Here is a 13,359-nt window from a genome sequence, read left to right on the forward strand (position 1 = left end):
AGTCTGTTCTACAGAGAGGCTGGTCTTTTCTACAGAAGGTGTTTTTTTTTTTTTTTTTTTTTTTTTTTTTTTTTTTTTTTCTTTTCATTTGTGGATTTTTTTTTTTCTTTTTCTTTTCCCAGAAGAAGGTCTCTGTCTTTTCTACAGAAGTGTCTGTGTCTTTTCTACAGAAGGTTCTCTGTCTTTTCTACAGAGGAGTCTCTGCTTTTCTACAGAAATGTCTGCGGTCTTGCCAGAGAAGGTCTCTGTCTTTTTCTACAGAGAGTCTCGGTCTTTTACAGAGGTCTCTGTCTGTTTCTACAGAAGGTCTTGCGCTTTTCCAGAGAGGTCTCTGTCTTTTCTAGGAGAGGTTTCGTGTCTTTTTCTACAGAAGGCTCTGTCGTTTCCAGAGAAGGTCTCTGTCTTTTTAGAGAGAGTCTGTCTTTCTACAGAAATGTCTCGTCTTTTCCAGAAGAAGGTCTCTGTCTTTTACAGAAGGTCTCTGTCTTTTTACAGAGAGTCTCTATCTTTTCTACAGAAGGTCTCTGTCTTTTACAGACGGTACTCGTCGGTTTCTACAGAGGCTCTGTCTTTTCTACAGACGGGTCTCTGTCTTTTTACAGAAGGCTCTGCCTTTCCAGAGAAGGTCTCTGTCTACAGGAAAGTCTCTGTCTTTTCTACAGAAGGTCTCTGTCTTTCTACAGAGAGTCTCTGTCTTTCTACAGAAGGTCTCTGTTTTTACAGAAGGTTCTCATCTTTCGACAAGAAGGTCCTCGTCTTTTCTAAGAAGGTTCTTCTGTCTTTTCTACAGAGAGTCTCTGTCTTTTCTCCAGGGATCTGTCTTTTAAGAAGGTCTCTGTCTTTTCCAGAGAAGGTCTCTGTCTTTTCTCAGAGAGAGTCTCGTTCTTTTCTACAGAATGTCTCCGTCTTTTCCAGAGAGGTCTCTGTCTTTTCTACAGAAGGTCTCTGGCTTTTTCTAACGAGAGTCTCTTCTTTTCGACAGAAGGTCTCTGTCTTTCTCAGACGGTCTTGTCGTTCTACAGAAGGTCTCTGTCTTTTCCTAAAGACGGTTTTCCTGTCTTTTCACAGAAGCTCTGTCCTTTCCAGAGAAGGTCTCTGTCTTTTTACAGAAAGTCTCTGTCTTTCACAGAAGGTGCTCTGTCTTCTACAGAGAGTCTCTGTCTTTTCTACAGAATGTCTCTGTCTTTTCCAGAGAAGGTCTCGGTCTTTCTACAGAAGGTCTCTGTCTTTTTTACAGGAGTCTCTATCTTTCTACAGAAGGTATCTGTTTTCTTACAGAATTCTGTCTTTTCTACAAGAGAGTCTCGTCTTTTCTACAGAATGTCTTGTTTCAAGAAGGCTCTGTCTTTTTTACAGAGGTCTTGTCTTTTTCACAGAATGTCTCTTGTCTTTTCCAGAGAAAGTCTCGGTCTTTTCTACAGAAGGTCTCTCTTTTCACAGAGAGTCTCTGTTATTTCTACAGAGTCTCTGTCTTTCCAGAGAAGGTCTCTGTCTTTCTACAGAAGGTCTCTGTTTTTACAGAGAGTCTCTATCTTTTCTACAGAAGGTCTCTGTCTTTTCTACAGAGGTCTCTGTCTTTTCTACAGAGGTCTCTGTCGTTCTACGGAAGTCGCATAGATTTGATGCTAGTAGCTTTTCTAGGAGATCTTTTTTTTTTACAAATTTTTCTCTCCACGTCAAAGTCAATATCTGCAAAACAAAGTCAAGATCTCACAAAAGTGATTGTTCATGATTTTGTTCCTTTATTTGTTCCCTCCATGTCACCTCGGGGGCTCCTTAGACCACACTGGAATAATTACAAAAAAACACCATAATTGAAAACACTATCTGAGCTCTGTGTGTTAATCATTCCATTTATGCAGCACTGAACACTCTTGCTTATTGTCTTGTTGATCCATTGCATGGTGGCACATTATCTGTGTGTAATTATATATATTTACTATTGTTTAAGCTCTTTTGCGCTATTCAATTGCACAAACTGTACAGAGACTCGTATACTACAACTGATACTTTTACTTGGACTGTTGTATTTTCTATTGTGTTGCTGCATACCACCTAGACATCCCCTTGCAAACTGTATATGGACTCTTTATTAATCTGATTTTTTTTTGTGGATTCTGTCACATGTATTCTGCATGTTTACTGTGTAAATCTTGTGTTCTATATTGTCTTGTCCAGGGTGTCGTTGAAATATGAATTTGTGTGTTTGTCCTCCCGAGTTCAGGAACGGACCCAAAGATTTGACAATTTCGTCCCTGTTTTCAGACTTTTCATTGACTCAATCAATCAATCATGATCATTTTGAACAAGATACCTTCGACAAAGTTCACCAATTTAAAATTTTAGTCTTGTTGTTGTGTGTTTTATTGTCTGTATGGAAATACGTGGTATGACAACCTTCTTTTTAACCCTTGTGTTGGCCTCCCGGGTAAAAAACGAACAAAAAAGTGACATTTTGTCCCTTTTTCAGACTTTTTTACTACATACTAACACTAGGTTACAGACTTTTGGAATTCAGGGCTTAAATACCCTCATGGGCACCCAGCTAGCTCAGTTGGTAGAGCTGGGTGCCCATTATAGAGGTTTATCTCGACGAGCGGCGGGTTCGAATCCAGGCCTGCGGCACCTTTCTGCAATGTCACTCCCTGCTCTCTCCCTGCTATCATCAACTGTCCTATCAATTAAAGGCCTAAAATGCCAAAAAAAAAACTTAAAAAAAATAACCCATTGATATAGAATTATACCTAATATTTGGTTAAAAAAAGCAGAAATTGTGAATTATTTGGACTAATAATTAAGATCAGAGGATCGTACAGATGTGTTCATCAGGAATGAAAGTGATTAATGTTTTGTAAAGAGTGTTGTAAGGAATCCAATACATTTGTTGTGGTAATGTGGTTAAAAAGAAACCATAAGCCAGATATAGGACTTTTTTAAAGGGGTCAAATTTGACCTGAGGACCAACAGGAGGGGTTAAAGAAAAAAGAAAGATCAATCAGTACAACTAAATTAGTGTAGATTTGGAGACACCAACTATGTCCTGCTTCTGACTTCGGCTCCGGTCTACGTCCCACAGGACATCACAAGAAACGTCAGAACAAAGACCTGTATGAGCTGCAGTCGCTGATCGACGCTCACTTTGAGTGCAGGAAGAAGGAGGAGGCGGGCTCTCTAGCGCTCAAAGCCAGAATTGTGAGATTTTACCCAAAAAACATACAACGCACAATGCACTTGATGGATTGCTGGGTGTTTTTTTTTAACAAAAACACATAATGGGGGTTCAAAAGACCAGAAGATATGTGGACAAATAAACCTTGACTACTAAAGCTTCATTTTTGCACGTGGCCGAAAGCTTTGCAGCATTATGTCTGGGATTTGCGTTCCCAGGAGAAGCGCCGCGCTTGAGGAGCCGAGCAGAAGAGGGGTTCGCGATGAGAAGGATAAAGAGCGGCAGGCAGAGGGGGAGGCACGTGGCCCGGCGTAACTTCTTTTGATTGTTCACCGGTAGATGAACTGTTCAAATCATTGACAGTCACTTTCTAATGAATTTCACAGGGCTGAGCGGCCGAAGAGGGAGGACGCCGACGCCCACAGAAGGATGAGGATGACGCCAAGAAGAAGATAGCGACTGAGCAGCATGGGATGGGCCTACAGCAGCCATCGCAGAAGGCAGTTTTCATTCTTTTCTTCTGTTGTCGGGATTTCAAATTTTAGTTTTGTGTGTGCCGTGAAGCTGTGGGAGTTTTAAATCGAGCTGGACTTTTTTTTCTAGATTGACAGAAGAGAGGCAAGAAGCAGACTGAAAGAGAAAAGAAGAAGAAGACAGGGCGGAGAGATGAAAACCGTGAAGGTTGACGGCTTCAGTGAGGATAAACTGAGGTATACTCACAGGAGGCTGTCTACACTCTTTAACCCAGGTTTCACCTGTAGACAGCCCCATTTTGTTTTACAGCAGACATTTGTTGTTAAAGTGGCTATGGTGTAACTTTCAGGTTGTTGATTTAGCGTTACGTTGGGAAAAGCGGTAGCGTTTTTACCACACTTGGTGTTGTAGGGTCTTTTCATTACAGGGAGGTCACATTGTAGCTGCAATTAATGTTTTTGCTAATAGAGAAGTCATTCCATTAGGCTACAGTAAGGAATACGTTTCAGATATCACGCACACAGGAGAAGGGACACCGATTTTCAATGTTTTACTAGCAAGCTATAATAACACAGAAACAGTGTTTATAGGTAACGAAAGGCAAAGGGAGAAATCTGGGAAAACAGGCAATGGTCAAAATTCAAAAAACAGGAACTCATGAAAACAGGACACGAGATGGGTAAACAACACAGGACTTGGACCGGACGATCGATAAAGGACCGGGGGTCTCCGTCCGATCCAATCCATGATCCATCAATGATTCCAATTTTAATAAGCTTTAAGTTTGTCTTCAAGCTTTTTGAGTGTTATGTATTTATCATCTGCTCAGCTTTTTCCAATGTTCTGGACACGTATGGAAATACAACTGTCCCCAAAACACAAAGGGACACGACTGATGCCAATGCCCACAGAAACCCCAAACAAACCCAAAGAGAACAAAAATGACCAAAATCTACAAAGAGACAAAAAAACATATTGGAAATGGCATGTTTATTTTTATGTTTTTATTGAAATGCGCGATTTTCTAGAGGAAGGACGCCTACACCCCCGCAAATACAATCACCAAGTCCTCAGGGAAAACAACGCTTATCCTGGCCAAAACCAGAAGGTTATTGTACGTTAAGGGTTTAAATGAGGGTTATAAGGTTTTTTCTTTGCACGAAACAACACGTATTGTCTTTCAGTTGCTGCAAATATGTGAGTGATGTTTTGTTCTGGTTTGTGGTTTTTAGGGAAAAGGCAAAAGACTGTGGGAGTGGCTGCAAACCTGATGCAATTAAATAGACCACTGTGAGAGTCAAAGAGACAGGAGAGTATGAGGTCAGAGGAATGTTTGAGGAATTCCCGTGAGTTTTTTCAGTTTTTCCGGGACGTGTGTCTCTTGGTGGGAGGACGGAGAGTTTGTATCCTCTCAACAGACGTACAGGAGAAGCCAGTCGGTTCTGGCACACGTCACGTCTTCCAGGATACAGAGGGGAGAGTCTGAGGAGGTCAAAACTCCAGAAACGCTTGGTAGTATCAAGTTTACAGACTGGTGGCCGGGTTAGCTCAGTTGGTGAACAGGGGCGCATATATAGAGGTTACTCTTCGAAACAGTGCGCGGGGTTCGACTCCAACTTCCCTTTGCTACATGGCATTCCCTTCTGCTCTCTCCCCTTTCATGGATCAGCTATCCGTTGGAAATTAAAGACTAAAATGCCCCCAAAAATAATCTTAACCCCCATGTTGTCCTCAAAACAAAAGGCTAAATGTAATGGTAATGTGGTGGTTTAGGTGCAGGGGTGGAGCCTGGAAAGGTGTGTAGGACGCAAGACTGGCTGCAGATTACACCTCACACACACACACACTTTCATCGTCTGATGATTCATGTCGGCCCCTTACAACGAATGTCCTAAAACGTGTTGTTCTACAGTAGGCAAAACCATGAACAAAGTGTCACCTAACAGGTAAAAGAAGAGGTTGGTTCCTTTGGTTTCACCCCAGCGGCACAATAGGACCTCTCGCTACTGGGAATCTCCGGACAAAAAAACCTGCTATATTCACAGTGAGGTCAATCCGTGATGTCGTAGATTAAAAAGCATTGCTTGTGACGGAGGAGAGCTGGCAGGGTAAAATCTCGACTCGGCCAAAATAATCTGTTGGATGTTACTCTTTTCAGGTGATATTTTTACCTGGCTCCTCAGACATTGCAGGGGTAAACCAGACAGCTAGCTAGATATTGTCCAGTCTGCAGTTTGTTGTGCACGACAAAAACAACTTTTTGAAGTATGACGTGAACCAAAACAAGTTACCTTCCCGAGACTATTTTGCAGCGGCGCGTGGCTCAGCCGGGCGCTTAGCAACCGCCATGACGATTGTAGTGATTGGTTTAAAGACAAGCCAATAACCAGAGCAACGTTTTTTCCCATCCAGGACTGCTGTGTTGGACCGCCAGACCAATAATCGATCCAGAGCTGGGGAGGAAGTCTGGACAAATGTGAGAACATGTGAGACATCTAACTGATTTGGAAAGCATTTCTCTCACACACAGCCCTCAGGGTAATGTCTCGACAAGCTCGGGTTGCAGTCAGGGCTCAAATTAGCACCAAATACACTAGACAATGTGGTAGAATATGCAAATGGATGGCAGATGTGCTTCACTCACCAGCTAAAAAAAACAGTGGTTATCTGTGGTGGCTGGTAAACAATTGAACTGTTCACTAGCCATGTTGGCTGTGGTTCGAAAAAGTTAATTTGAAACCATGGCGGATGTGCACTTGTGTGAACGGAGCTAAATGTGTGTGTAATGGTGTCAATGTGGCAAGTTCATTTGGGCAAGGTTGCAATGTTGCAGCTTTAACGGAGAATCTCAAAATGTGAAGCCATGCAGATGGAGTGTAATCTGCCTTCAAAACAGCTGATTGTCTTCCAGTAATCTCTCTCAGAAACCAGCATCGATGAGCTGGCAGAAAACAGTAAGTCCTCAAACATAAAAAGTGTTAAAAACCCCCACAAAAGGACACAGAGTCCAATGCAAGAAACCTCGCAATCACTAGCTCATCTCCACAACAGTTTGTGATCCTGGCTTGTGGGTGCACCTACAGTAGGTTCACACTGGAAAAAAAAACGACAAAACAATCCAACTTTGAATACCAAACTAAACTAAGTTAATGTTGTACTAGAGTGCAAACAAGAAAAGCATTCATTAAAAACTAAAAGTTATACATAATAAATATTTTCTGATTGTAAGATATTCCTATTTACTGATGGTCAACCACCCCACGGCACAATCTCTCAAATATAAAATTCAAAAGTATCAGTATCAGCATGTAACTTTGAATACCAAAAAAGTAGGAAATTGCCCCAATCACAAAATATACATGTGTATAATTTATAAATAAAAATATGTAGTTGCGTATATTATATTATTCCCCACTGGGACAACTAAAATACAGGTGTGTCTAGTCTTTCTTATCGTTATCAAATATTTATTCATGCATTAATTGTACGAATGTATGGCAGCTGGTAAAGGTCCAGTTTCATTTTAATACTTTCTATATTGCTGTCTAGTTGTAACCAATAATAATACTCATAACTACACATTTAATTGTAAAATTGGTGTTAATGACCTTAAATTACAATTTATATGGACATCAATTATGGTAAAAGGTATTCTACACTAGTGCGTAGATAAGATAAAAATGGAAATACCGAGGTAATGTAGAAGTACCTGTACAAATCTGTGGTCCCTAAGTAGCTAGCATAAGCTTTTACATTTCCACAATAATGAAATAATATGTTTATATACGTTGGATGTTTTTAATTTTCTCTGATACACCCATCCCAATGACAAGAGTTCTACCCGAGGCCAGAAGGAAAAACAAAAGCCAAAAGTCATAAGTGGACATTAAAAGGTTTAGGAATGTTAGGAAACAAAAAAGAGGGGAAAAGATCTAAAGACCTTCAATATAGCACAAAGCTCATATGCAGTTGTTTGAATGGTTTGAAATGAAGCATTTCAGTGAATTAGACTCGTATAAAAGCTAATCAAAGCCATTCAAAATATTTTAGTGACTAAAGGTATCAAATAACGTAGTGGAGTTAAAACGTTTATAGTAGGACAATAGTGTGTGGAAGTTGTACCTTGTATGGGATTCAGGGTCAAATGAATAAGTTGTCATTTCAAGGTATTTTGTAGGACTTTAACAGGTTTTGTGTCCACAGACTTAGATCATTTATATAAGACGTACAAGATGGATTTCTCAAAATATGTCAGAAAATATGTGCCCAAAGGCCAGAGCAATATATACATATGAGTGTAATTTATGGTATATATTTAACCTTGTTGGTATCCGCGATGACTTGCAAATGGACCTTTTTCCCCCCCCCAAAAATTTTACAAGAAGAAAAATGGTCAAGTTTAAATTTTTTCTACCTGAAAATCAACGTCATCCTTATTTCCTGTGATTAACAGTGGTATTCGGACTCAGAACATTATCGAATATGTTGTTCCATAGGGATTTTTTTAACATGAATTATAACTGATGACAAAAAACTAACCCCACTCCATGTTATAGTGTTGCTAGTAAGATGATGCCTCCCTGAAATAGATGTTATATCAGCTGTAGATTGCGATAAAGACAATATTTGTTAATACATGATGAATTAAAATTTTACTTTCAGAAATGCTTTTTAAAACCCCAAAAAATCCCAGTAGTTTGACCGATTGAGAAGGTCTCTGTCTTTTCTACAGACGGTCTCTGTCTTTTCTACAGAAGGTCTCTGTCCTTTCCAGAGAAGGTCTCTGTCTTTTCTACAGAAAGTCTCTGTCTTTTCTACAGAAGGTCTCTGTCCTGATGTGAATCTCCGACTGAGGATTGACCTACACATCGTGAATAATAGCAGGTTGTTTTTTTGTTCCGGAGGAAGTAGACGTAGATGGTCCTATTGTGCCGCTGGGCGTGAACCAAAGGAACCAACCTCTTCCTTTACCTTTAGGTGAACACATTTGTTCAGGGTTTTTGCCAACTGTGAGACAAAACACGGTTTTAGGACTATCGGGTAAGGGGCCGACATTGAATCATCAGACATATGAAGTGTGTGTGTGTGTGAGGTGAATCTGCATCAAGTCTTGCGTCCTACACACCCTTTCCAGGCGCCACCCCGCACCTAAACCACCACATTACATTACATTTAGCCTTTTTGTTTATGAGGACAACATGGGGGTTAAGATTATTTTGGGGGGCATTTTAGTCTTAATATTCCACAGGATAGATGATCCATGAAAGGGGAGAGAAAGGGGAATGCATGTAGCAAAGGGAAGTTGGAGTCGAACCCGCCCCCGGCACTGTTTCGAAGAGTAACCTCTATATATGCCCCTGTTCTACCAACTGAGCTAACCGGCCACCAGTCTGTAAACTTGATACTACAAGCGTTTCTGGAGTTTTGACCTCCTCAGACTCTCCCCTCTGTATCCTGGAAGACGCTGACGTTGGTGCCAGAAACCAACTGTGCTTCTCCTGTACGCTGTGAGAGGATGAAACTCTCCGTCCCACCCAGAGGACAACGTCAGGGAAAAACTGAAAAACTCACCGGAGATTCCTCAAACATTCCTCACTGACCTCATATCTCTGTCTCTTTGACTCTCACAGTGGTCGTATTAATTGCCCAGGTGTGCAGCCACTCCCACAGATCCTTTGCCTTTCCCGAAAAACACAAACCAGAACAAAACATCACTAAAGCATTGTGCAGCAACTGAAGACAATACGTGTTGTTTCGTGCAAAAGAAAAAACCTTATCCCTCATTTAAACCCTTAACGTACAACATAAACTTCTGGTTTTGGCCATGGATAGCGTTGTTTTCCCTGGAGGACTTTGGTGATTGTATTTGCGGGGGTGTAGGCGTCCTTCCTCTAGAAAATCGCGCATTTCAATAAAAACATAAAAATAAATGCCATTTCCCAATATGTTTTTTTGTCTCTTTGTAGGATTTTGGTCATTTTTGTTCTCTTTGGGTTGTTTGGGGTTTCTGTGGGCATTTGGCATCAGTCTGTGTCCCTTTGTGGTTTTGGACAGTTGGTATTTCCATATCGTGTCAGAACATTGGAAAAAGCTAGAGCAGATGATAAATACATAACACTCAAAAGCTTGAAGACAAACTTAAAGCTTATTAAAATTGGAATCATTGGATGGATCATTGGATTGGATCGGACGGAGACCCCGGTCCTTTATCGATCGTCCGGTCAAGTCCTGTGTTGTTTGACCCATCTCTGTGTCCTGTTTTCATGAGTTCCTGTTTTTTGAATTTTGACCTTGCCTGTTTTCCAGATTTCCCTTTGCCTTTCGTTACCTAGAAACACTGTTGCTTGTGTTATTAGCTTGCAGTAAAACATTGAAATAGTGGTGTCCATTCTCTGTGTGCGTGATATCTGAACGCTATTCCTTACTGTAGCCTAATGGAATGACTTCTCATTAGCAAAACATTAATTGCAGCTACAATGTGACCTCCCTGTAATGAAAAGACCCTACAACACCAAGTGTGGTAAAAACGCTACCGCTTTTGCCCAAGCGGACGCTAAATCAACAAAACTGACAAGTTACCCATAGCCACTTTAACAACAAATGTCTGCCTGTAAAACAAAATGGAGCTGTCTACAGGTGAAACTGGGTTAAAGAGTGTAGACAGCCTCCTGTGAGTATACCTCGTTTATCCTCACTGAAGCCGTCAACCTTCAGCGGTTTGCATCTCCTCCGCCATGATCTTCTTCTTCTTCTCTTTCAGTCTGCTTCTTGCCTCTCTTCTGTCAATCTAGAAAAAAAAGTCCGCTCGATTTAAAACTCCCACAGCTTCACGGCACAACACAAAAACTAAAATTTGAAATCCCGACAACAAGAAGAAAGAAGTGAAAACGCCTTCTGCACGATGGCTGCTGTAGCCCGATCCCATGCTGCTCAGCGCTATCTTCTTCTTGGCGTCATCCTCATCCTTCTGTGGGCGTCGGCGTCCTCCCTCTTCTGCCGCTCAGCCTGTGAAATTCATTAGAACTGATCTGTCAATGATTTGAACAGTTCATCTACCGGTGACGAATCAAAGAAGTTACAGATCAGGGCCACGTGCCTCCCCCCTGGCTGCCGCGCTTTATCCTTCTCATTCGCGAACCCCTCTTCTGCTCGGTGTCTCAGCGGGCGGCTTCTCCTGGGAACGCAAATCCAGACATAATGCTGCAAGCTTTGGGCCACGTGCAGAAAATGAAGCTTTAAGTAGTCAAGGTTTATTTTCCACATATCTTTGGTCTTTTGAACCACCATTATGTGTTTTTTGTTAAAAAAAAACACCAGCAAGTCCATCAAGTGCATTGTGCGTTGTAGTTTTTTGGGTCAAATCTACAATTCTGTCTTTGAGCGCGATGATGCTCCCTCCTGCTCCTTCTGCCTGCACTCAAGTGGAGCGTCGATCAGCGACTGCAGCTCATACAGGTCTTTGTTCTGACGTTTCTTGGGATGTCCTGTGGGACGTAGACGGAGACGGAAGTCAGAGCAGGACAGAGTTGTGTGGCTCCAAATCTACACTAATTTATGTATATGATTGATTTTCTTTTTTCTTTAAACCCTCGCTTGGTCCTCAGGTCAAATTTGACCCCTTTAACAAAATGTCTATATCTGGCTTATGGGTTTCTTTTTAACCAATTACCACAACAAATGTATTGGATTCCTTACAACACTCTTTACAATCAATAATCACCTTCATTCCTGATGAAACACATCTGTACGATCTCTGATCTTAATTATTAGTCCAAATAATTCACAATTTCTGCTTTTTTTAACCAATAATTAGGTATAATTCTTATCACATGAGGGTTATTTTTTACAGTTTTTTTTTGGCATTTTAGGCATACACTTTAATTCTCATAGGACAGTTGATGATATGCAGGGCTGAGAGGAGCGGTCTGATGACATTAGAAGCGTATTTTCCCAGACGATTTGAACCCGGGTCCGGTCCTTGGATTCGCACCGCGAGCTGCGTCGAGATTAACCCTTCATACATGGGCACCAGCTCTAACCAACTGAGTCTAGTGGTTGCCATGCTGAGTGGTATTTAAAACCCTAACAAAAGTACTGTTAACCTAGTTTAGTTGTGAGGTTCGATAAAAAAGTCTGAAAAAGGGACAATATTGTCAACTTTTTTGTTCGTTTTTTGACACCGGGACGGGCCCAATACACAAGCTGGTAAACAATGCAAGGTTTGTCATACCAGCTATTTTCATACAGACCAAAAAAACACACCACAACACCAAGACTCAAACATTTTAAATTGCGTTGTCAATTTTTCAGTGACTGTTCGAGAATCATGGACTCAACTGAGTCATGATTTCTGATTGCTCAATGGAAAAGTTCTGAAAACAGGGACGAAATTGTAAATTCTTTGGTCCGTTTCCTGAAACTCCGGGAGGCGACAACGACCACACAATATTCATATTTGAACGGGGGGACACCACTATGGACAAGATCACATCATACGTGAGAATCAAGTTTACACAGTAAACATGAAGAATACAGTGACGAACTCCACAAAAAATTAAGACCAGATTTAGAGTCCATAAGTAGTTTCAAGGGATTTCTAGTTAGCATATTGGGGTTGAATACGAAGGTCTCATTAAGCATCATTGTAGTACACACAAAGAATATACACAGTCAAGTACTTTTGTACTGAGTGTGTATAGTGTCTAGACATTGCATTTCATGTGATAGCGGTCAAAAGAGCACTTAATATTCAATAGCTAAATATATATAATATAGATCACAGATAAATTGCCACCATGCATGGTTACTCAACTTAAGACAATAACCCAGCATCCGAAGATGTTCACGTGCTGCATAAATGGAATGACTCTAACACACAGAGCTCAGATAGTGTTCATTCTTAGGTGTTTTTTGTAATTTATTCAGGCTGGGTCTAACGGGAGCCCCCGGACCTTGCTGACATGGAGGGAACACATTTAATAAAGGGGAAACAAATATCTGATACATCACTGTTTTGTGATATCTTGACTTTGTTTGGTAACAGATAGTTGACTTTGACTGGGAGCAGAAAAATTTTGTAAAAAAAACAAGATTCCTAGAAAAGTACTAGCATCCAAATCTATGCGATTTACCGAGAACGACCGCCAAGACTCTCGTGTAGAAACCGACAGAGACCTTCTGTAGAAACAAGACAGAGACCTTCTGTAGAAAAGATAGATTGGTACTCCTGTAAAAGAGCAGAGACCTTCTGTTAGAAAGCCTAGAGACCTTCTCTGGAATAGCACAGATGACTGTATGGTACTAAACCGACCTCGAGACTCTCTCGTAGAAAGACAGGACCCTTCTGTAGAAAAGACGAGACTTTTTTCTGGATATAAGACAGACGATCATTCTGTAGATAAAGACAAGATTGACTTCTGTAAGAAAGACCTCTATGACAACTTCTCTAGAAAAAAGACTTTTGAGAAAAGACGAGAATTCTGTAGAAGACGAGTACCTTCTGTAGAAAGGACCATTTGGAGGCTCTCTGTAGACATAGACAGAGACCTTCCTGTTTAGATTAATTAGATCAGAGACCCCTTCAGGTAGAAATAGATAGCGACATCTCTGTAGAACAGACTAGAGCTTTCTGTAGAAAGACAGAGGCTCTTGCTGGAAAGTTTTTAAGACCAGGATATTTCTGGTAGAAAGGAAAAGAGAACCTTCGTAGAAAAGAC

At 41.0% G+C, this 13,359-nt stretch overlaps 1 protein-coding gene and 1 long non-coding RNA gene across 2 annotated transcripts in view; one reads left to right on the forward strand and one right to left on the reverse strand.

The window, feature by feature from the left end:
* LOC116692389 (troponin T, fast skeletal muscle isoforms) overlaps nucleotides 1–13,359 on the forward strand; it is a 43,924-nt gene that overhangs the window by 17,345 nt on the left and 13,220 nt on the right. The gene's annotated exons all lie outside the window — the stretch shown is intronic.
* Nucleotides 11,017–13,359, reverse strand: part of LOC116690701 (uncharacterized) — a 5,274-nt gene continuing 2,931 nt past the window's right edge. The window contains exons 2-3 of the long non-coding RNA XR_004332337.1: nucleotides 12,648–12,651; nucleotides 11,017–11,127 (exon numbers count right to left, since the gene is read on the reverse strand). This is a non-coding gene — a long non-coding RNA (uncharacterized LOC116690701). The remainder of the gene's footprint in view (nucleotides 11,128–12,647; nucleotides 12,652–13,359) is intronic.

This window comes from Etheostoma spectabile, chromosome 1, assembly GCF_008692095.1.
Source record: "Etheostoma spectabile isolate EspeVRDwgs_2016 chromosome 1, UIUC_Espe_1.0, whole genome shotgun sequence".
In the NCBI taxonomy this organism is placed as follows: domain Eukaryota; kingdom Metazoa; phylum Chordata; class Actinopteri; order Perciformes; family Percidae; genus Etheostoma; species Etheostoma spectabile.